The sequence below is a fragment of the Hetaerina americana genome, unplaced genomic scaffold (assembly GCF_022747635.1).
Source record: "Hetaerina americana unplaced genomic scaffold, ioHetAmer1.1.p SCAF_65, whole genome shotgun sequence".
NCBI classification, from domain to species: Eukaryota; Metazoa; Arthropoda; class Insecta; order Odonata; family Calopterygidae; genus Hetaerina; species Hetaerina americana.
The window spans coordinates 530776-556160 of record NW_027287261.1 but is presented as its reverse complement, the minus strand read 5'-3'; the positions used below and the strand labels follow the sequence as shown (position 1 = coordinate 556160).

Sequence of the window (25385 nt, the reverse complement as noted above, 5' to 3'; positions counted from 1 at the left end):
TTGAAATTGTGAACGTGATAACTCGAAAAATATTAATCTGGGATAGTAGTTAAGTGACAATAAAACGTTTAGATTAATAGTACATGATTGATTTAAACAGAGCCACCGAAAATCATTGAATTCAATTGAAATATTATTTCATTAACTCACACGGTTGAAATGTCATCAATTGAGAAAGCATTTAATTTTAAATTGCAGATAAAATTCTGACTGCAACCTTTTTATCATACACAGGTTCTCTAGGACTTACAGTTCGCAGTTTTTTTTCGCCAGACCATTAATTGAATATCGTTTAAGGGGAAGCAGTTTTGTGTAAAATAAAATTGAATTCCACTCTATCCTGCAATATTTTCATGATAACTGTAATTTTAAGCACATATTAATTCATTTGTGATCCATTTCTATAAAATTATGTCATCATACTCAATTTATTAAGAAATAAAATAAGAAGATTAAGATAAAATTTCATTTAAGAATAATAAGTGAAACAAAAAATATGCCTTAAATTAATGACTTCAGCAAAATAATAATTATAAGGCCAACAAGCTACTGGATAGAAATTTTTAATGCTTTTTTTAAACTATTAATTAAAAGTTTACCTACTTGCAAAACAATTTAATGACTACTGTAATCAATATTGGCAATACCTCCGTAGGCATGCGTGTGTGCGCTGCTGTGGGTGTAATTTTCCATGTTGTTATTTTGCATGTGGTATTGTTCCTTTTTACGGTTGGTGGCCTAACACCCCCCGCCACATGCCCTTGCGGCGGCTTGCGGGATATTATGTAGATGTAGGCAATGTGTGCGCTGCGTTTTGTCAGCGGAAGACAGAAATTCATAAGAAGCCACAAGAATTAGTTCTTACTCTATCCCCAGCCTCACTGATTAAATCCATCGCACCCTGCTCTTTTCTTTCAAGTGGCTTGCTCGATTTCTTAAAACACCCGACTTAAAAAAAATACACTATCCTCAAGGGTAGGTGACCCGCTGCGCGACACCGGCGCCACTGATGTCCACAGGCAGTTGGAAAAAGCTTACATACATATATTTATTCTTTTCACGAATATCTGATGAGCCAAACGCTGAATTTCGAAACACGAATTTGTCATCAACCTATTAGGACAAAACATACATCAAGTAATTGAAGCGAAATTTGCAAGTCAGCCACGACATTTATCGTACGTATTTCCCACGAGTTTTAGTATTTGGCACTCCTAGGAATCCAACCGATAAGTAATATCCACACATCTATTCCAATTGAATCATGAAATAAGACAGTACAATGTACGCAAAAGAATATCACAAGAAACTAGCTGACATTCAAGTAATTTAGATTAGACTCCTTTGGAAACTAAGTTACACATCAATTAATAGAAGTAGATGTTATTTGAACGAGTCGAAAGATTACATTAACTAGATAAACTATTTTTCTTGAATTTTCATAACAATATTAGCAAATGGAAAATTCAAGGACTAAATTAGAATTCTAATGACTCAATCATGGCAAAGCAAGATTGTTCTCGAAAGCTCATCGTTGAATCATCATGGAAGTAATTGTTATCTCAATTCATTAATTGTTCTCATTATTTTACATCAAAAAGAAGATTAAAAGTAAGATAATGATTTCAATTGCCCACTTGAAAAAAACAGCATAAAAAGGAGAGTTGATGACAGACTATGGGGCTGCATGGATATGCTCTGCACCATTAAATTGATTTACCACTAACAGACTCAAAATACATTATGGATACAAAAATCTATCACTTGGCATTTCACTTGGTCAAGCATTTACATTACTGTAGATGTACCGGCATGCGTTATTCACCATATAGAACATTAGATTAGTTAAATTTCATGCGTGTTTAATTCCAGGTTATGGATTTATAAAAAAATCACAATCCCTCACACTTTCAATGAAAAATGGTGAGACATTTTAGCGATTAGGTTTAGTGAAATGGTTTAAACAGGGTAAGAATAATATCGATTCTAATCAGTTCGGAATGGTACAACTCGAGCCGGAAACTGCTGAGAACCCCGAACGGCTTCTCCAAACCGTTTGCTGATCTTCTGGCACGCACTTCCTTGCAGGCTGATCAGCCCTCCAGACAGTGTTTACCCTTTCCAGTACTTAGAAGACGGATCCCGTCCAAACACTATCCGAAAGGATGTTTTCGAGATGAAATAGTGACTCGTTTGCACCAGTGCATTGATGGCATTCCTATTACGCGTACCCACCAGTTCCGAGTGAATGCCATCCGCGGACTGAAGGGATAGTAACGACGTCTGAAGTCCTCAACCCGCAGATGTAACGAATTCAAAAGTCTGCAACGTGGAAAAATGTTTCGAACCAATGGATGGGAATTTAGTTCCACTATATTTCATACTGTAACATTTACCTATTCACAACAGCCTGTAAAGCATATAATCTTGCTGCAGTGTCAGGACGCCGTTCGCGAGAGCGTTTAACTGCATCTCAAAATCATCATGGAATACACATGCGTTCATTTTTATTCTTCATAAGTAAGAGTAATTATTCTTCGAAAATATTGAGTTTTGCACTCATTGCGCTCATCGCGACTTTCAAGCCGATGAAATATTAGATATGAAGGATATAAAAATTCTATTTCACTGGACAACTCCTTTGGTCTTCTGCCTAGGTAATATGATGGAAGCAATTGATAAATGGAATAGTAAAACGTAAATGATATGGGAGTTTACAGAGAAAATCAAATAGAGATCTCGCATCAAACATAAACCAGATCCAGATCAATTTTGTTACACCTTTTATGCGTCGAAGCACAATTATTTTTTTTAGTTACCCAATGTGTTTATTTTTTGCATTTTTTCCTTAGGTCCTCCCAAAGATGCTCTCAAAACAGTAACAAACGAGTACTTACTCATTTAAAATTGTATTTTATGGTACACAAGTACATATGTATGAGCATGAATAACCACAGTAATCAACCCAAAGTTTGAAACAGGTTTGAAAGTGAGAATAAAGCCTACTTAATACTAGGATTAAATCAATGATTTATAATGAGTTACAATGTAATCCAAGAGCTTTGGATGTTCAGTCAATTATTAGAATCGTTCTATCAGATTTTAAGTGACAATTGTTCACCCCGCCAATTTTTATTTAAACTTTCAGCAAATAAATTCCATATTTACACTAAATTCTTAAGTAATAAATAAAGCATCACTTGTCTGTCATTAATCACGAGATATGTTTGATACATATACAAGGTAACGAGACAAATTTGCGATGTTCAATAATTTCTACGAATTACTTTGAAAAAGAAATTACACTTGATTACTCAAAAGCAAATTACCGTGCCACATTCGTATCTCCAAAGTAGCAAAGTAAAATATTTCCACTAATTCATTTGAGTATAAGATGTGACTGTCTTGTGATGCCACTGTAATAATTAACATGACTGTCTTGTGGATTAGAAGTCCACTGGTATGTAGTCGCGCTACAATGCTTTGTTTATTTTTATAGCTAGGCAGCGTTACGGGTAAATGACCCCTACCACAAAAAAATTCATCAGCTTTATCCCTGGTTGCACGGAAGAAGAAAACGAAATTTTCAAACGCAGTCTCAGCATGAGAATGACAACTGCTATATTTCATTTTCAATACATGGAAATAAATTCTCGAGAGCCATATTGTGGAATGCCGACGACGCAAAACTCTACAGTGGTGAGTCACTTGGTGTAGCAAGTCACCGAACAATCTCTCATCGCCCGTAATAGGCAAGTGCATACACCGACACTTCTTTATCGCCATGGGACTCCATTAGCGGAATTCTAAGATGCATCTGTGCAATGGAACATACTACCTTGATCAAAAATTTCCCGGAATTTATTCAGAAAATTAAAAATACAAGTTTATTCATCTAAATCTATATTGTCCCCTTCAAAGTAATCCCCATCGACTGCAACACACTTATGCCAGCGCTTGATCCAATCCTCGAAACATTTTTTATATTCGGTTTTCGGTATGTCCATCAGTGCTTCCTGCGATTTTTCCATTACTTCCTCTCGGCTGCTAAAACGCGTTCCCCGTAATGGTTTTTTAACTCGATTGAACAGAAAGAAGTCACAGGGAGCCAAATCAGGTGAATTCGGTGGCTGTTGGATGGTATTTGTTGCATTTTTCGTCAAAAAATTACGAATAATGATAGCACTGTGCGACGGTGCGTTATCATGGTGCAAAATCCACGAGTTTTCTGCCCACATTTCTGGTCTCTTTCGGCGAATTGCTTCACGCAAACGTCTCATAACGCCCAAATAATACTCTTTGTTTACTGTCTGGCCTTCTGGCAAAAATTCATGATGCACTACACCGTTGTAATCCATGAAAACCGTCAGCATTGCCTTCTTTTTTGACTGAAAACGACGTGGTTTTTTTGGTCTCGGCTCATTTGGTGAACGCCATTCACTTGCCTGATGTCTGGATTGCGTGTCGTACTCATAAACCCACGTCTCGTCTCCAGTAATGATCCTTTTGATGAATGTGGGATCGGATTCAGCCTCGCAAATCATGTCTTTTGCGACGTCAACACGGTCTCCTTTTTGCATGAAATTGAGGTCTTTCGGCACCAACTTTGCTGCTACACGACGGAAACCCAAATCATTAACCACAATGTCTTGGGCGGATCCATAGGCAATGTTCAAGTCCTCCGCTATTTCTCTGATGGTTAATTTGCGGTTATTGACCAACATTTCTTTTACTTTATCAATTTTTTCACCGACTTTCGATGTCGATGGTCTGCCACTGCGTTCATCATCTTCGATTGACTCACGACCACTTCTGAACCGCTCGTGCCACTGGTAAACGACCGTTTTTTTTAGAGAATCGTTGCCGAAACACTTTTCCAACATTTCCAACGTCCGTGCGCCACTAAATCCGTTTTTTACGCAAAATTTAATACAAGTTCGTTGTTGCAAATTTAAATCCATTTCTGCAATTGTAAAAAATCGCCAACACACACAGAGATAGATGTACTCTTGGCTACGTAACTTTTGCAAATGTCAAGTTATGACACTAAGATTTAAAGGGAATATCAACAACAGATGTACCAATTTAACAAAAAAAACAGAACTCAAATCGGAACGATGGGAGCGCCACACGGTGGTTATTCCGGGAACGTTTTGATCAAGGTAGTACACTTTGGTTCATTCGGTGGAAGCAGCGAACACCAAATAGATAGCAGCACTCCACCAGCCTCAGCGCATAATCATTGTACATAGTCATCAGCCTCTTTCGAGTCACACACACACACACACACAGACTGGAATGCGAAGAATTTGAAAAAATCGCAAATCATGTACTTACAAATGAATTATTCGGATAAACAGTTGACTTAAGAAATATCTCCTTTATATTTTAACACTAAATGATATGATCTATATGAAATAATGTCCGTAGTAGACAACTAAATGTCTGTGGTAGATTTAGAATTGTTCTGTATTGGTCTACCTCAAATTGGGAGTGTAGATCAAGAATCATATCATTTACTAATACTCACTGCTTGTAATAAAAATACCCGAGTTGTCTGTTAAATAGTTGTCTATTGTCTGAGAAATAAACAATTATTTCTTAAAATAGCGACCCTCGCTAATTTCTGTCGAACATCCTATCAAATTCAGTCGAAATATTTCCGCAATACAAAAGTTCTATAAAGACTGATGTTGTCGTTTTTATTTTATTTAACTAGAATTATTGCATTGGATGAAGGTTTTCAGATGGCACTAGTTCAGAACTTCTCTCAAATTTGTACGGATGGTAAATCCCGTAGTCAACCCACCTTTCCCCTCTCTTATTATACGTAAAATTATAGGTTAGGTCTATAGACTATTTTACGGCTAGATATTTGGCATGATTACGTGTACTCGTATCTTTTCATATTTGAGTGAACTTGAGTTTATCTTATTATGCGCGTAAATTGATTTTAATTAAGTTTTCTTCGATAGCTCTCAGGGTTGTGACGCGGACGAATTTAAGAGACCAGCAGTTGACCTAAGAAATATTTTATTTATATTTTAACACTGAACGATAATATTTTTATGAGATAACGTATTACACGTGCGTAGTAGCTTGAACATTTCTTCTGCATTGGTCTACCGCAAAGCATGAGGGACGGTGACGCACACCACTGACCTCTTTGAAATTCATCAGGACAGTCAGGGAATTGGAGGGTGGGGGGGGGGGTGATAATCGTCACCGTGCGAGACTAATCTAGCCCAGGCGATAGCGGTCACCTGGGCTAAAGTCTTGAACGATGGGACGTTAATTTCCTCCGCATTCACAGTTTCAGCTTTTACGAAGGAAAAACAAAAAATTCCTCCCCCTCCCCTTCGTCGGGCCCCCTCCCTTGATTTATCGTCTGCTAAATCTCCGGTTCTATTTCGTAATGGTGAACGCTCTATATAAATTGCTCGACCACTCGCGCACCGGGCACGCACGTAGTCCCCAGATGGAGCATGAGAGAGAAATTACAAAAGAGTGCTCAATCCATCTCGAGCCCCAAGAACCCGTTTTGCCTAAGCGACGACGCGTCCATAGACCCAGAAAGATTCAGGCGCGCTCAAATGCGTGGATGACTCACGGAATCAGGGATGAAATTGGGTGGGGTGGGGTGGGGGTGGCGTCAAGTCGTAAGGAGGCATTGCTTTGGTCGGGAGGGGATAATGTCCTCAAAAGGGGGAGGAGGGATTGGTTCTCTTCGAGCCACCTCGTGACCCAAACGAGGCCACATTTGGATTCCACCGTCATGCATCTCGGCCATTGTTCAGGAAAATGACACCAGGGGCAGAGCGCGCGAAAATAAATTGCAATCGTTTTCCTCCTATGACGTCTAGTGCATTACACCAAATAAGCTTTCCTGCAGATTTATCGCACCATCTAATATGGGAAACGGAAAATATTACCTTCTAGATATATAATTCTACGAGTTCCTAATAAGGGAGAAACCGAGTTCCTTACCAGTTCAAGAAAGTACGATAAACCCCAGTAAAAATAAACTTTATGGCACGAAAATTTAGTGAAACTATAATAATGCAGAAGTTATAGGATGCTTCACATACTCAACTCCATCTTTAGCAGGGTAAAATACGTTTTCCCCCAATGCCATCCATTTTATGTCGGCCACATACTATATTGGCTTTGCAGGTGTTTAAATGGAAGGATATAAATGACGGTTATACTATACTAAAGTAAATATCGTTAACAGTCTACCAACCCTAGGAATGAAAGACAACGGAGTATCCTCGAAATTCAAATTGGAATTTGTTAAATGCTCACAGTAAGTAACCCTAAAGTGAACGCACGGAGTTCCTAGTTCATAAATTTTCTCCTCGCCGCATTTGAGTTGATACTCGATTGTTTTTAAGATACAAATTCAGAGTCGACTTCCGAAATTCCATGAAATTCGATAATTATTTTTAGAAAAAAGTTGATGAAATGTATACGACATGTTGTCACAAGAATCCAGTTATCTAATCGTTTATTATGCCAATTGATAAGGGGCGTGACGTATCAAAGATTGCTTCTACTGCGGAGGTCAAATCGTGTAAGTTTCTCTGAAATGCATAGAACTGAAGAATCTACTAGGAAATTTCTTAAGCGTTGACGGTATTATTCACGATCTCAGTACCGTTGGATAAAGTGACGCATTAGGAGAATTCATACGCTGTGTGAAGAAAACCTCTTTATCTTACTAACAACTGTCAGGAAATTCGTCAGCAGCAAAATTTCACCTCAATCCCGAATCCTTTCTTCAAAGACCCAAGGAGCTTTAAAAAAGGTATGATATAACCCACAGGGCGTGGGACGAAAGCCAATTCGTCGCCGGGTGGGTGTGGGGAAGAGGGAGGGAGGGAGAGGGAAGAGTCTCCACTTCTCACGACGCCTTAGTCACTCCCGGTCACGTATTGCGGTTTGCCGATAAGTTTCTCTAACCACGCGCCTAAACGATATGGAATCGATAACTCGAGAGCAGCTAACTCCAATTCCTTCCCTAAGAAAAATCAAAAATTGAGCGTAAAATACTCGTCAGCTGTACGAATGATCGCCAGTTAGCTTAAAAAACAGTCCCTAATGAGCGAATACCGTGTGGCATAATTGTTTACGAAGTTACTTCAATTTGCCGACGATGATGGTTTTTACTCACTTGATTAACATCAAAATGATGAAATTTATTTTATTATTTGTGGATATGAAAAATATTTTTTCACGCTCCGTTTGATGTTCAAATATTTCGGACAATTTGAAAATCCTTACGGCATTTTGAACCGGCCTAAAACTACAGAACCTGTATACTTCATCTTTTATGAAATCGATAGCTTCAAAATGTTGGTACTCTCCACAATGGATATTGAAAACCATTTTCTTGAAGAAAAATGAGAGAAAAAGATATTCCTAATACATAAAATACATTGAACACGGTTTGGAGAAACGCCTTTGAAAGAAATTAGTGCGATCAGGACCGAATCGAATCAAAAAAATTAAGTTGAAGGTCAACATTTAAGACGAATGAAGACATAAACTCTTCTGAACACAAATTGTCTTCTCTGTAATTATGCGCGTTTTCATTGCAATTAACAATTATGAATCAGATGACAACGAAAATTAATCACAAATGAGATTCACTTTTCCACATCATAAAATCCTCCAATTCACGATTATCCTGTTGCCTCAACGACCATCTCCCGAGTTATAAAAAAATAAGCTCCACATTTAAAGTTTTCACTCGATTTTTTTTCACATCTAAAGGGGGCTGTCTTCTAGTCCAGCCTCTCTGTTAAGGTTTCTTTAGCTAACGCAATTAATCTTTTAATGCCCTTACTACTATGCCCACTTTCTTCTAAAACGCTTCCTCAATAAGTAGACTGTTCTCTTTGAAGTCATATCCCCTTTACGTTGTTTTCACTGTTTATCTTACATTTATACATAAACATTGATCCTTAACCTGCTCATTTCTTAACAAACTCATTATTTCCGTTTTACTATAATTTATTCTCATCCCATAACCGAACACACTGATTGTGCAACACACTAAGTATTGATTGTAACTTTTTAGCTGACTGGCCAAATAAGGCCTGATCTAAGTTATTTGACGAGTTCCCCACGCATATACTTTCACTCCAGCCCCTAGCCCTCCCATGACTTCTTCCTCCGAATATATGTATATGTGTATATATATATATATTATTATTACTAGGTAATCTACCGGTTAAGGTAGGTTTTTGGATGGACATAATTACTAATTAAATAATTTGTGACCCCTAGCAAAACACAACATCCTACTTTACAGCAGGTCCCTCTCCAGCTCTGAGTACTTTCCTCCTCCCTCCATCCCGTCCAACATCCCTATCCTATTCCTTCCCTTTCCTCGTTTGCCTAACATTTGCCCCTCAATTACAGTCTTCAACACCCCGCTGCCAATACCCCCTTGAGCCACTTTTCCTGCCTCCATAGGACTGCTCTCAACAAACCCCTCTCTTCGCCCACCATACCAAGTACTTCCTCGTTTGTTTTCTTCTCAGTCCATTTCACCTTCTCCATCTTTCTCCACACCCACATTTCAAAAGCCACCAGTCTACGTCTATCCTCCTGCTTCAATGACCACGTTCCCGCTCCGTACATAGCTACGCTCCATATCAAACTTTTTACGAGTATTTTCTTAACATCCTTACTCAATATATATACTCTCTCTCTCTACTGATCTCTACCATCACCTACTAAACCGACCTTCGGGTTGATTACTGTGTTTATGGTTTATATATATATATATTATATATATATATATATATATATATATATATATATATATATATAAACCATAAACACAGTAATCAAGCCGAAGGTCGGTTTAGTATATATATATTATTAGTTTTTTAGTATATTAATTTATTAATTATTAATATACTAATTAACTAATATTAATTAGTTAATTATTATATTATATATATATATAAACCATAAACACAGTAATCAAGCCGAAGGTCGGTTTAGTAGGTGATGGTAGAGATCACCCAGTACTAAGCCCTATACGGCGTGTGAAAATTCACAAATCAGGGTAAGGGGGCCAGTTCCTTTCCCTGTGCCGGTTATGGTTCCCCAGGAAGACCTGGTACCCGAAAAATCACTTCAGCTTGGGTGGAGCTGCACGTGCCCAGAGTGCCTTGCCCGGGAATCGAACCCGGGACCCTCCGGTCAGCAGTCCAACGCTCTACCCACTGGACTACCGCGACCCATATGTATAAAGAAATGTATTTATATATATATTGAAAAAAGCAGGTGATAAGCAAATGTAATTGATTGAAAAAAAACGCACAGTGTTCTGTGAAAATTTATTGATAAAACATTACTCCGCAAGTCAGGTTAAAATGCGTTCAAGGCGTGAAACGCTGTCGTATTCGTTAAAATTAAAAAAAAAATTAGAAGTAACATTTTCTAGTACCTGCAATCAATGACCAGTTAATTTCCTCGCAAATATGCTAGAAATCTCGAATGAAGGAGGTTGAGATGAGTTGGGTATGCTATTAGAGTCGTCCCACACTCGAGGAATTCAGTGGGAGGGAAAGTAGGAGAGGACTCGGAGCAGTCGTAGGGAAGATTTTTTTTTCTCTCCACCTTTGAGGAAAAATATAGCACAGAGTCTCGAGAACAAAAGAAGAGGCTAGGCAAATAAATCACGCTTCTTCAAAGGAATAGCTATAGAAAACAAGAGAGTGGAGAGAAGCGATTTCCGATCCTTGGAATAAACGTGTGTTTTTTGTGATAAGAAGGAAAGTCAATTGACGCCTATTAATTTATTGTTTCATTTATTTTCTCTCTGAGGAATGGCAGATAACTAAAAAACAATAGTGGAATGAAAGGTTATCGGTTCTAGAGGTAATGAACCGAATGAGATCCATGAAATAAGGGGTGACAAATGTGAAAGCAAAGAAATACAAGGGGTTGAACATATTAGCAGATAAGAAAATCGCATGCGTTAAACTGTTCCTATGATTTATGAATGCTGACGATCAATCATCACCTTTTATTTTGTGCGTAGAAACTCTGACGATCAAGGCTGCTCAGTGATATCACCACAATTTAGTTTACTGCAGTTTCTCTAAAACTATTCCGAAAAAGATATTACACTGGGACCCTGTATTGGTAATGAATTAGGAAATCGGTGAACCTGCTATTGCGTTTCACTTATTTTTGTCCGACAATATACTCTTTTCAACAAGCCATTACAGTTACGTAATGAAAGTTTGGAAAATCCCTGGATCACATTATTGGTTTCGACATTTAAGGCAGTGGGCAGAAAAAGTTGGAAGTTAGGTTACTGAGCGATATTTTCGCAAATTTAAGAGAGAAATGAATATGAGGGATTCGCCGTAACTTCCATCGTTTGAACTTGGCGCATACATTCGGAATTACGAGGGTCATCCGGAAAGTAGTACCCGTTCGTGAAATAAAGACACAAAAGTAAATATTAACAAACATAAAAAATTTTATTTGAAAGAGGATACTTTAAACTACTTCTCAACATAATCTCCAAGCAAATTAAGGCATTTGTCATAACGTGTGACAAGTTTCTGTATTCCTGCTGCATAGTCCTTCGCCGCCAGCTCATTGAGATACGCGAGGGACCCATCTTGCACAAATTTTTGCATAATGCAGATGGTGTTTAACAATTTCATGAACAATTGTTCGAGAAACATTGGGAAAATGCTCACAGATGTCATCAATTGTGACGCGCCGATCGTTCCTCACGAATTCGTCAACTGAGCTCACCAGTTGGTCTGTAATGACAGACGGTCTCTCCGAACGCTCATCGTCGTGTGTGTTCCCCCTCCCCATGTTGAAGTTGCGACACCACCGCCGAACAGACGACTCGTCCATTACATTGTCTCCATACACCTCCTTTAATTGGCGATGAATATCACATGGGCGAACGTTTCTTGCATTGAGGAATTTAATCACTGCCCTCACTTCACAACTGGCGGCGTTCTCAATTTTTTTAAACATTGTAAACAATCACAGAAACAACACAGGCAATGCTAGCGTCACGCAACTTGGCTCAGAGAAGGCAGACAAGCCACTGAAGCTATCTGACCTCGTCCAGCGGCTACTCGCGTCGTCAGCACTTCATGCGGCACGAACGGGTACTACTTTCCGGATGACCCTCGTACATACAAATGGTTTCATAACAACCGAATTAAAGTAACTCGAATTGATTTTTTATCAAAGAAAACTAATTTGATTCAAGCCAAACAGTTTTTTTGTTGAACATGTACAAGATAGCGGTCTTATTTATTCGATTCTCGATGATATTAGCTTCCGCTCTATCACAAGTCAATCGCAATAACTTTAGACACAACTCACGCTCTTGGGGCATTACCGCCCAAGTTGTATATTATTTCGAGGTAAATTTAATTGGATTATACTAAAAACGACACGTTGGGAGAACATGAAACGATATCTGACTCACGGCGATATTACCTTCGAATTGCCCAGGGAAAAACCATTGAGTTGTATGTAACGGTAGTCCCAAGAAGATTTTTGGGGCCCGATTTTTCCTCAAGAGGAGCGCTAAATAATAAGGTTACAGAGAGCCGTTCCAAGCGTCGCTATCGAGATCTAACAACTGGCGAACAGAATGGACGTGAGAACTACCAAAGCACGGTCCGTGAATCGTTTCATTCATGGAAGAAGGCGGGCCGCGGTGGGTCTCCCGGTGAAGGTTGAGTTTCTTTTTTTTTTATTTTTTTATTCGCCTGAAATTTCTCTTCCCAGCTGAACGCCGCGGGCGTGGGATATTACGCGCATCGGTTGGTCCCCAGACCGCAGACAACACACCACGGTGGCAGCGACGCACCGCCGAGTGAGGGACGCGCCCGAGCGATCGGTGTCACGTGGTCGTTGAGGCGTGGGAGCGGCCCTACGGGAGGGAGGGATGTACCGCAAGGGGCCCACGAGACACCCGGAGGGCGGATGAGAGCAGATTCGGGGGGGAAGGGGACCACATAGTGGGGAGGGGGGAGGGAATATCGTCGAAACATGAAAAAACGGTAAGCCGCCGCTGGGATAGCAAGGTGTGCTCGCCTATCGCCACCAATGTCTCTCCTAGGCAACAACTCGAATTTGCCCAATTAATTTCATGTTTTCCCTACTGCCATACTTCACCTATTTACATATTCTCCCATAGTCTAGTTATCTGGCTTAAGAAATATAAATACCTACACTTCACATTCTGTACGAAACGTATCGTATTTCCCAGTGCCATACGTCATTCGTGCATCAGAATCTCTAAAACGAACGATGACCGTTTCCAAAACGGTAGGCCTGGTTCCCGCTGACCAGTGTGCCGAAGCGTAGGTTTTGTGGTGAGCGGAAAAGTAAGCGAAGAGGTCTCACCGATATGCCCTTGACGCATCGATGCTTCCCGAGGTTAGCTATTGTGGGGGCATGTGGGCGCGTTATTGATATCTATATCAGTAAGTGCGGTCATAGCCAGGCGACGCAGGAAATGGAAATTGGCCAGAGCTTCAGCCGCGCGAGATAAGATTCTGTTCTAACACGCGATCGCTTCCTAAAACACGCTTGCGGGATGATGATGATATCTGCGACGGGCGAAACGGAGTCATAGGGTCCGCCAATCAGGAGCAGACTTCGGCATCGCCGTGTGAGATAACTGCCGCGCTATAGGTGGAGCCAGGTTGAATGCGGATGAAAAACTCGTCTCAGGTGAAACTACGAAATGACGATAGATCGGCACCTTTTCGATTTTTATTCACATTTACCATGTCTTTATGGATATCGTTTAGGATCGATACATCGCAAGTCGATGATTTACGATAAGAAATAAGACGATATGGGTGATTTTGCCGAAATTATTAAATGGATATTACTTTCAATTAGACGACATACAAGTACGTTAAGATGATATAGTCACGATATGGACGATATTAGTCGATGTTTGAGATATTAATCGCTATGCTAAGAGGTACCTTTCCTTTTCTGGATTCCAACGTTGAACTTTTATCAGATTTATCCATGAAAATGCTATATTTTTTCCTGAGTTTCTAGACGTTTTCCTGGAAAGCTGCCGATCGTGGCAGTCGATCAATCGAAATGTTATCCAATACGCTTCCCTGAAGACAGAATGTAGAACCTTGGAAAATATTATTTAATTAATATTTTTAACTGGTAAGCACAAAGTTCCCTGTATAATAGGATGAATGAAGCCTCACCAAACTTCAAACATATTTTTCCTTCCGGACCTGCCACTCGAGCCGGTTTAACTATTTTATTAGTTTAGGTTTTTGCGCTCGCCTGTACACGCGATTGCCTAAGATGCCCAAGCTTCAACTGCACTCAGAAATAAAAACAACATCCTTCTAATTAACAATTACCAAATGGCATATCAGATTATGACGGACTTGTTAAAAAATGACGACCTTTTTTCCCTCGTTTTCGAAGAAATTGAATAATTCCCGACTTCTTTCGCAATTTCCCCGACAGATAGACTTTGCAGGCGACATGACCAAATTTACGTCGCCACCCCCGTGTAATTTTATACATCTAGGATCTATTTGGGAAAATGGATATCGCAGATCTCTCGTCTTAAGATCGACACTTTCAGCGATAGAATAGTAATGGAGAAATGTTCGCTCAACTGAGCACGCCTTTCATGAGAATGAAACATCGAGTAGGGTCACTCCTGTCTAGTAAACGGTGACCGCAGAAGATTGCCTGATTACCTGCAAGTAAATACCACACTCGAAGAATGTCTTAACCGTAACGAGGCTAACCTGGAGCACACTTTGTAGCTATATCCTCAGCGAGCAACAGCTAAACTAAAGGTCAAAGAAATACAAGATGGGAGTTGGTCTGTTCCCTACTAGAGTGGCTAAGGAAGATATGGTTACAGTTCGACGTCCTATCCCACGGGCGGTGTACTACACTCCTACCGCTATCCGTGTAATGCGTGAGTGGATTTGGGAACACCACTCATAAAAAGCCCCGTCCTTCAAGGGAAATAAGGTCTTCTCAACTGGAGCGGAATATCTCTTTATTAGTCCTTTAACGGACAATAGGGTTGGAATTCCTGGTGGTACACGAGCGTTGCTCCTCATCATTCGTTAATTACAATTGATGGCCTCTATAAATTGCGCAGACGTCATCAGAGCATGAACCAAAATTCCTTAATTGCGAATATCTCCAGTACGAGGCGAGATGGTTCCCCAACAACAGAGTGCAGCTGGAGGCCATGAGTGCTATTAAGAGGACACGCACAGCGCGCACTCTGATTTCGTAATCTCCCTGACCCTGAAGCGAAACCTTATCGAATATTTTAATTATGACCCCACATAATTTATTTTAGTTTATACTGCTGGCACGATAAAAATTTAGAAATAAAAATACTCGAAAAAAATCACATCAAACGCCGCCATGATAAATGACCTCACCATTTCAAAAAGTAAAGCTGTAAAAGCTTAACACATTCGCTTCGAAAAATTGTATCCATTGTCCGCCGATCTCATTATTAGTTTCGTTTTCAATCATTTGTTTTTCATTTATTAAATAGATCATAATTTTGATTTAACTTCATAATATTATCTGAAGCAAGGAAAAAAAACTGAAAACATTCAAACTGGTTTTAATACAATATCCTTTTCAAGTTTTTTCACACCTCATAGCCATTATAAAATGCACGCGGTTTATTTAATCGTTTTTATTTCGCGCATAATTTTAAATAACGGTTTCACCAATGGCTCGCAGAGAAAAGGGCACTTCAAAGCAGAAAATATAAATTTTGATTTGATAAGTGCAGCAGAAAGAGTATGCTCGGCTGGAAACACCCCGCAATGCACCACTGTTACTCGGCCGTGACCTCACTAGGTTACACCTCCATTACCGCCTACACGTTTAATGAATTTAAGGCGTCATATCCGATCGCTTTATACCTGCTAACCTCTTGGCAACCGCAGGAAACATTCAACTAGACAGATGCATCTGGTACAATCCTGATCTTTTTTCGTGCCATTTCACGATAAGTCCTTGGTCATTCAGGAGTAATCACACCAATACGTCGTCGCTATTATATTTATTTTTACGATAATACAAAGACGACTCTCTAAGCTTAAAATTTCACTCAAACTCATCAGTCTTAAAACCCAATGCAGAATTTTCCGTACGAAGAGTATCTGACTAAAAAAGGCTGGGCATACTCGTATATATTGACCCTAAATATTGTGGAAGCCCAAAAAAAAAAACCAGCCGAAACGACGGCCAAATTCGCCCAACTGCGACCCGGAATGAACGCCTCTCCGGCCCACAAATGGCCCACCTGGATAAATTGTGGTCCACATTGAATTCGTCGTTGCCTTCTGCATTGCATCTGGCCAACGTAGTTAGCTGAGTCGACCGCTTGAGGGTAGACGACCCCTTGCAAACCAGAACAGGAGCGAATGTTTGCGTCTCTCATATGCTGCCGCCTCCAACACCCCTCCCCCAGCGATCCCCTCCGGGCACCATTCATCCTCTGATCTCTTATACCTACAGACTCCGTCGTTAACACAACATTTAGCATAGAGATAGAGAGATGGAAATACACACATACCGCAAGGACAAGCTGAAAAGGGCAGCTCCTCCTCCGTTGCTAAATTGTGAATTGATTATAAAAACAACTGTTGTCGACTCGTAAACGGAAACGCAGATACGGAAGCATATAGTGTGATTAATTCATACGTAACTAACGCCAACAGTGATCTCAATTAATTAAATAATCAAGATGTGCGCGATTTTCCAATCCTACACGTACCACGGTCACGTGAAAGGGGGATATAAAGCCCCTTAAAAGGACGACAACGCGCACGCGAGGGCCATGGGTGTCCTGCTTCGGCGGGAACCTCCTGGGGGAACCAAAAACCACTGAGCGTCAAATTTGAGCGGAACACAAAAGACATCCCATCACGCCGGCGGGCGGTCGCTCCAATGGGAATCACACCACCGGAGGAGTGTCGACGGGTGTCACGCTGCGCTTCTTTATTTTCAAACCTTTTGCTGCGCCAACGCTCTCTCGAGCGACTCAGGGAGATGAGCAGCTGAGAGGTGAGATTCCTTTTCATTTCTTTGAGCACGTGGGGAGACTGGAACGTTTTCTCTCTTTTTTTTTATTTCTGCAGTCGATTGATTGACACTTTGTGATTGCGTAACATTCCGCTCACCCGGCAACGGTCGTCCAAAGGGCACGCGGATGCAATCATCACGTATACTCGTGTTATTTGTCACCCTATCCACGGGATCGAGTCGGCTCACGCAATAGAAAACGAGCAAGTGCTCTCAGAGGATTACGATCGGTGGCAACATTAGGCAAGGAAATCACTCCTTTTATTCCGCGATGACAGGATTGTCGAGAAGTACGTGGGTCTCGTCAGGCAGCATTAAAAAAATACGATGAAAATATTCCATAGGCGACGGCATCACTTAATACCTTCGATCTCTCACTATTTAGAATTTAAAAGGATATATATTAATGCGGGTTATTTTGAAGTTAAGATCCAAAGGTCCTCGTAAAATCCTCTCGTCACTAAGATCTGCTGACATGAAACACCGACGGTGTTTCCAAGGAGAACGAACAATTGAATGAGGTTTTATTCAAACAAAATACAACTGTGGAATAATATATTCGGTTTCTGTAAAGGAAAATGAATCATAAAAATACAAAAGATATCCCATCCCATAGAGAAGTTCATTCAAAAATTGTTAGATTTCTTGACAAAGCTTTTTTTTTGCGTAAACTTTTTTCGCACATATAATTTTTTTTACGATTACGAACGATTTTACCAAACAAAAGCATCACTGTTAAAAGAATTAATTGCGCTGGCCAGTAAAATCCATAGGTCGCATCTATAGAATAAATAAAACTAAGAAAAAAATTCATTGTAAAATATATAGAGAACTAAAAATGGATTTTTGGGTCGAAGCAAACAATAAAAGCTACGTAGCCAGACAGCGACGTAGATACGTTAATGAATGGTTTGTGAGAATAAGAGGAAAAAGACAGTTGAATCGCACATGTTGGTGGGAAATAATCGCTTATGAAGAAATCGGAAATGGCGTGCCATATGCTGGAAATGGTGATGAAAAATTAGCGTTACGGAGAACCAAAACAATGGGCACTAAATGTCCGCTTCCGGAGATCCACATTCACTCATACGTCTCATATCTCTTACGTAGTGTTGTTCTACATTTTACCTGTTATATTTGTATTCACAATAAAAATTTTCTCCTTGCGTATCAGCAGGTCAAAAATCTAACTTTATGTAATTTACGATACAAGTAAGCCCTTTAAAATATCAATCAAATTTGTTTCTTGTTGATGTAAATTCAATAAACCTTACAAGTCAATCACTTACTGTCTTAAGAATGTAGATCCTAAATAAAAGTGGAGAGGTAGCATTTTACACTGATTTTATATCATTTCATTGCCCATTTATTTAAAAGGGTATACATACAATATGCATACGTATGAAAAACTTGTATTGAACTTGTAGTAATACTGAAGTTATTTAAAAACTTGGTGATGAAGAATCAATTTTCAAATACTTCGTGATTTCTCTGTACTGTTCACCCATTCTTGCCTCTCCCAACTACGATAGCATGTAGCAAATGCAAAGGTCTCCATAATTAGGATATTAGCTTATTAGTTTCGCTTGACTTTGCCACCTTGTCACATAATCATGTGTATGCAATGTAGGATAGTGCAATCTAATTTAACATGATTACGCCACAGGATAGCGAAACGCTTTGCGCCGTGTTTGTGATCATTAAACATGAGGAAACTACAAATTTGTTATCTTAATTATGAATATCCATAATTTCCACGAATTCGCGCCTGATGCTATTAAGTTGAACTCGGAGGTTAAATTGGTCGATCCTTAATTTAGATGCGCGTTAGTCAGCTGTGCATATTCACGCCCTTGAGGGGGTTGATCTTCCTCTCAGGAATTCAGTACTTCTAAAAGATAAAGCGGCTCATTGCGAAAACCGTCGCTCCCCCAATGACGAATCTGTGTGGCAAGCTTACAGCTGGCACACGACGTCCGAATACTTGGCCCATCTTTTAAATCGTCCGAAACTACGGATCGAGTGTATTGACTCGAAAACGAAGCAAGGGAAAAAAATTAAAACAGAGATGAAATAAAACTGATTACATATAGTATTGACTGATACAGCTAACCTTACACCCTTTTACATAAGCAGGTATTCACTTCCGCTTGGCACGAGATAATTTTCCGCTCCTATCACGTCCAGGTTTTGGCAAGTGAGATGGTCAATGTTGGCACTCACTGAGAGAGAATATCCTCTTCGTCAGTCCGCTAGAATGTCATATTCTATGGCAGTTTGAAAGATGACCGAACATCTGAGACCCTGACACGATTCGACCTCAACAAACGAAGGTGAATCGTCCGGTAGCGTTTGGTAGCATGAGGCCTCATTAATGTCCACATTGCTAAGACTCCTATTCAGCCAAAACAATCGCTTCTGTCTCAATTGTTGGTTGGCGCGTAGACTAACGCTTTTTTTGATGAATTTGCGAGTGGGAGCTGTTATGGAGAACATGACGACTTGGCACAATGGGATATTCCTTGAAGCGTAGGCGAGTTTCAGAGGTCGGATGTCTGATAGAAGGTCCCAGGCAAAATTAAACAGAGCGATGTCGAAATCAATGATCATGAAACAATATGAACAAAAGGAAATCTTCAAAGAATTGAAGGTCTTACCCAATAAATATAAATAAACAAGGATTCGCTCAGTGAGGTGCGCAAGCGTGGAAAAGATTAGTGAATGCACTGACCTACTGCACATATTAATTTACTTTTTTATGCAGCGTGTTCTTGCCCTCGCCGGCCCCGATGGCGGCGGGGTAACGTCCTCGACTACCAACCCGGAGGTCTCGGGTTCGATTCCCGCCTAGATGGATTTTCCTCCATCTAGGGCTTGATTGAACGTGAATGTCTTCAATGTACTGTCTGTAATGTAAGGATTAGTTGGAAGAAGGGAATATACTACCTTAATCAAAAATTTCCCGGAATTTATTCAGAAAATTAAAAATACAAGTTTATTCATCTAAATCTATATTGTCCCCTTCAAAGTAATCCCCATCGACTGCAACACACTTATGCCAGCGCTTGATCCAATCCTCGAAACATTTTTTATATTCGGTTTTCGGTATGTCCATCAGTGCTTCCTGCGATTTTTCCATTACTTCCTCTCGGCTGCTAAAACGCGTTCCCCGTAATGGTTTTTTAACTCGATTGAACAGAAAGAAGTCACAGGGAGCCAAATCAGGTGAATTCGGTGGCTGTTGGATGGTATTTGTTGCATTTTTCGTCAAAAAATTACGAATAATGATAGCACTGTGCGACGGTGCGTTATCATGGTGCAAAATCCACGAGTTTTCTGCCCACATTTCTGGTCTCTTTCGGCGAATTGCTTCACGCAAACGTCTCATAACGCCCAAATAATACTCTTTGTTTACTGTCTGGCCTTCTGGCAAAAATTCATGATGCACTACACCGTTGTAATCCATGAAAACCGTCAGCATTGCCTTCTTTTTTGACTGAAAACGACGTGGTTTTTTTGGTCTCGGCTCATTTGGTGAACGCCATTCACTTGCCTGATGTCTGGATTGCGTGTCGTACTCATAAACCCACGTCTCGTCTCCAGTAATGATCCTTTTGATGAATGTGGGATCGGATTCAGCCTCGCAAATCATGTCTTTTGCGACGTCAACACGGTCTCTTTTTTGCATGAAATTGAGGTCTTTTGGCACCAACTTTGCTGCTACACGACGGAAACCCAAATCATTAACCACAATGTCTTGGGCGGATCCATAGGCAATGTTCAAGTCCTCCGCTATTTCTCTGATGGTTAATTTGCGGTTATTGACCAACATTTCTTTTACTTTATCAATTTTTTCACCGACTTTCGATGTCGATGGTCTGCCACTGCGTTCATCATCTTCGATTGACTCACGACCACTTCTGAACCGCTCGTGCCACTGGTAAACGACCGTTTTTTTTAGAGAATCGTTGCCGAAACACTTTTCCAACATTTCCAACGTCCGTGCGCCACTAAATCCGTTTTTTACGCAAAATTTAATACAAGTTCGTTGTTGCAAATTTAAATCCATTTCTGCAATTGTAAAAAATCGCCAACACACACAGAGATAGATGTACTCTTGGCTACGTAACTTTTGCAAATGTCAAGTTATGACACTAAGATTTAAAGGGAATATCAACAACAGATGTACCAATTTAACAAAAAAAACAGAACTCAAATCGGAACGATGGGAGCGCCACACGGTGGTTATTCCGGGAACTTTTTGATCAAGGTAGTAGGTCTCAACCTCGCCCAATCAAGTCGATAAATAAATAAGCTGCTGTGAATAAACAAAAAGTACATGATTTGTCTTCATTGGTTTGATTTATTGATTACGCTTTCTTCTTTGGTTGCTTCGGGTTAAAAAAAATGTTAGTTGTTTACTGGAATAAGCAGGATACGGTGAAATTCAAATTCAAGGGAAGAGTTAAAAAGCGGAAATGATATCCAACAGTGCCACATTTTTCTGATAATTTGAAACACTTCGTTCACGTGGCTCTTCGGATTATATTTAACGAATTGGATAGCGAATTACCAATTTCTTTCGGTACGAGATCAAAGATTCCCGTAAAAAAACAACAATTGCGACTGAGGACTTAGTCACACTTATGCGTGAAACGTCCGAAGGAGTTAAAAAAAATGCGAAAGGAAATGGAAAACAATTCGAAAAAATATGATGGTGCTGGAAAACAGAAGTGTAAAAAACCGTTTCATAATGCTCGCGGGCTCCTAAGTTGACCATGAATTCTGTCGGATATGCATGACACTTAATCCATTCGACATTATGCAACTCCCATTTGTTAGAGCAAAAAAATGGTCTCGGAAATGGAGCATTTGCAGCGGCCATTGCGGAGAGAAACCACTTTTCATGGTCGTTAAGGAAAAAAAGCTCAGCATTGTCTGTCCAGAAGAGTCCGAAAACAATCAAAGTCCTATTTCCCCTGGATATTTCTAGGAGAAAGTAGAAATAATATTTGTGTTCTAGAAATTTTGAGTATGGGAATGTATATAGGGCCGTTATAAATTAGTTATACGATAGACAGGTAGCATTTGTATATGTACATTGTTTTGCGTCCAAATTATTTAACTTCACATAATTTTACGTTAATAACAATAAAACGTACGTTTTTATTGTAATTAACCTAGCGGGAAATTGAAATAAATAATCTGTTCTTGTTTTAAATTAATTAAAAATACGATATGCATCACCAAAAACTTTCATTAATTGGCCATTTCATATTAAATCAATCTTATATAAATCTCCCAGTGACTGGTTGTTGATCGTCAGAGCCCTCTTTGATATTCGAAGACAGAGAAACCTCGTATTTGTAGTGCCAAACCGTTTCAACTGAAATTGTTGACTTCCGAAAAAATGCGTTCACAAAGTGAGTCTACGTTCAAGTTTATTTCTCATGATCCACCCAAGAAAAATCCTTCTTGGAAAATTTGCGTTTCGACTTGCATTTGTAGACACGCCCGCGTTTCAAAGGAAATTCACTTTGAGTTAGAAATAGTTTCCGGTAAACATAGTTGGGGAAAGAAAGATTTGCCGAGTGACTGAAAACTTCCAGCGAACAGTTTGAATTACACAGATCATTCGACATGGACATAATGTAGAAAACCGAAGTAATTCAGATTTCTTCTGAGTTCTCGAAAATTCGAGTTAAGACTACAGAAATTTCACAGAGAGTTATTTTTTAATAGATCAAAGTGTGCTTTGGAATGAGTTGTTCATGAAAAACTGTATAAATTTTTCAATGCTAATGTTTTTCTTGAGAATGTCCCATAAAAATAGGGCTTCCATTAGGAAAATATCCAGCTGATCCAGGAACATGCGCTCTTGTTCTTCATTTGAAAAAACCTATGACCTTCATACATAGAGATGCTACGAACCTCTCCGGGGTCTATTCACATTATTGACGCAAATAACCGGGCGAGACCTCTCCAAAACTAAAGATTCGATTCACTTTTCCGTGACGGACCTAATTTATTCTCCGCGAACAAGTTGTGAAATGGCCTAAATCTGGGGGGTCGTGTGCCCATAGGAAATTTACAAATCCCGAGCTTTGAATCTTTCCCGTAACGAACCCAATTCTCAGAAAAGGAGCTTATCCTTAATAAGTTTTCCGAGGGGGAGTGAAGCAAAAACGACAGGGGCCGTTCAGATATTAAATTCACGACTAAAAATAAAGTCCATACCGTGAACTCACTGTCAAAAATGAATGCGAACAACTATAATTTTTATCAACTGGTTTTAAATGTTATGGATTGATATCGTTTTTTCTGGAATCGCGAAATGCAATGGATTACTTCCTGTTAAATTCAAAAGGAGAGCATTTTTGATATCCTTGATAACAGTTCGTCATTTATTTGAAATAAGATATACGCAACATTTCATTTTGTACGACGTATCCAGTGTAGTCTTTAGGATACCCGAAATTCACAGTGAAAATACCAACCTCCACCAAAATGACACTTTTCCCGGAAAATAGATTTCAGTCCAATCTCCCAGATTTTCGATGAACGAAGTTGAATTTCATTAGTGGCTCGTGATATTCTCGGTACGAGAAAATCTGTTTGAGAAATAAAAGCAATTTAAAAACTTTGGAAGGATCTTAATTTTATCTGTTATTTTCATTCCGCCCGATACAACTTAGCACATAATTTTGGAAACGACAGACTGATCCACTGACAAGTTTTGGTAACCTCTTTAGCGATTCTTATGGTCAATGAAAATGCTTACAATATCTTTCAATCCTGTCGATGTTAAAGAATACTTGAGTGAATATCGAAAACATTCCGTCACACTATCTAAGTCTTAGAGGATTCACCTGTCTCTGGCATTCATTATTATTTCTGTTATTCCTTCAATCTATTTCCATTACTCTTCAAATTTGCCAGTAAATTGCGTGGGTTGTGGGAATGACCTCAACCTCGAAAACTAAGAGTTCACCTTTTGATTGTTCTAAGGCATTTTTGGATAGGTGTTCCCCTGACTACACTGAGCTCGACGTTTCACTCAATTTATAGCGAACGTCTCCAAGAGGTAGGTAGTGCGCGGAAGAAATAATTAAGTTTCAAATGCAATTATTTTCATTACATTCGTGTCAACGTATCCACCATTCTCAACGCTTGATCCTAGGACAGCACTTTACCCTGGTTTTAATTGTGTGCCTGAACGGAAATTAAATGGAATTTAATTTAATAAATACAAAAATATCATTTTTACATCGCACCTTGTGTAAAGAACAGCCAAGAGAGGTCATTTACACATGAATACACCCTGGTGCCTTGTCATTATTCGCATTCTTTGAAAGGGAAATGAAGACATCCGCAGGACGAAAATATTCCAAGTTGGATCTCCGTTAAAAAGACACTATTTCCTCAAACAGTATTTCCTTAATTTTGACTTCCTTAAACTCTAAAACATATTTTTGGTATCCACGTTTGAGTTCATTTTTTTCCTTTCCCGAAAATAAAAAACCTAGAATATTCCATTCTCTCAATGATGTCGAATTTAACGGCCCGATAAATTTTTTCCAGCTACCAATTGTAACGAATTTTTTTTCTTCGCGCTTTACGTCGGCACTGCGAGGGGAAGTGGCGGACCTGCGTATAGAGCCACCCCGGTAACGCAGCGGCGAGCCGTGACCCGGACTTAAAAATAGAAGACCGCCGCTCCACCCGAAAGCTTTTTGAACCGGGCCCGTGAAAAGTTCACAAACTTCCGGCCAAGCTCCACATCCATCCATACACTCCCCTCACTCAGGAACGCACACACACACACACACTCGAGAAATCAACCACTGGGACGGATAGCAGCGGAGAGAGAGGGAGAGAACCGGACGACGCTCTAAAGAAATAGGAGAGCAAAAAAATTAATAAATAGAAATAAAAATGCGAGGAAATAAATACAAGAGGCCACTCCGTCCCTCCTCCTCATTCACGATCGGGTCACACGCCCCGGCGGGGGTTGGTTTTTGTTTCGGACAGACCGACCTGTGCGCCTTGCAGGTGCAGAGCGGTGTGCCACACCGCGAAAGCTATCCGGTGGAGGACGGTCTTGTCCACCGGGAAAACCCGCGCCCTTCGCCGGCTCATCTTGGACGTGGGTGGCGGGGGGACTGACGATAGGGAGCCTCCTCCGGCTGGGGAACACTCTTCGGGGAGGGCCCTCGCGGTTCGCCCGAGCACACTGGACTGTTGGGAGAGCG

General features: G+C 40.0%; 1 protein-coding gene across 1 annotated transcript in view; it reads right to left on the bottom strand.

The window, feature by feature from the left end:
- Positions 1–25385, bottom strand: part of by (focal adhesion protein tensin) — a 199533-nt gene that overhangs the window by 73407 nt on the left and 100741 nt on the right. The window lies entirely within an intron of this gene.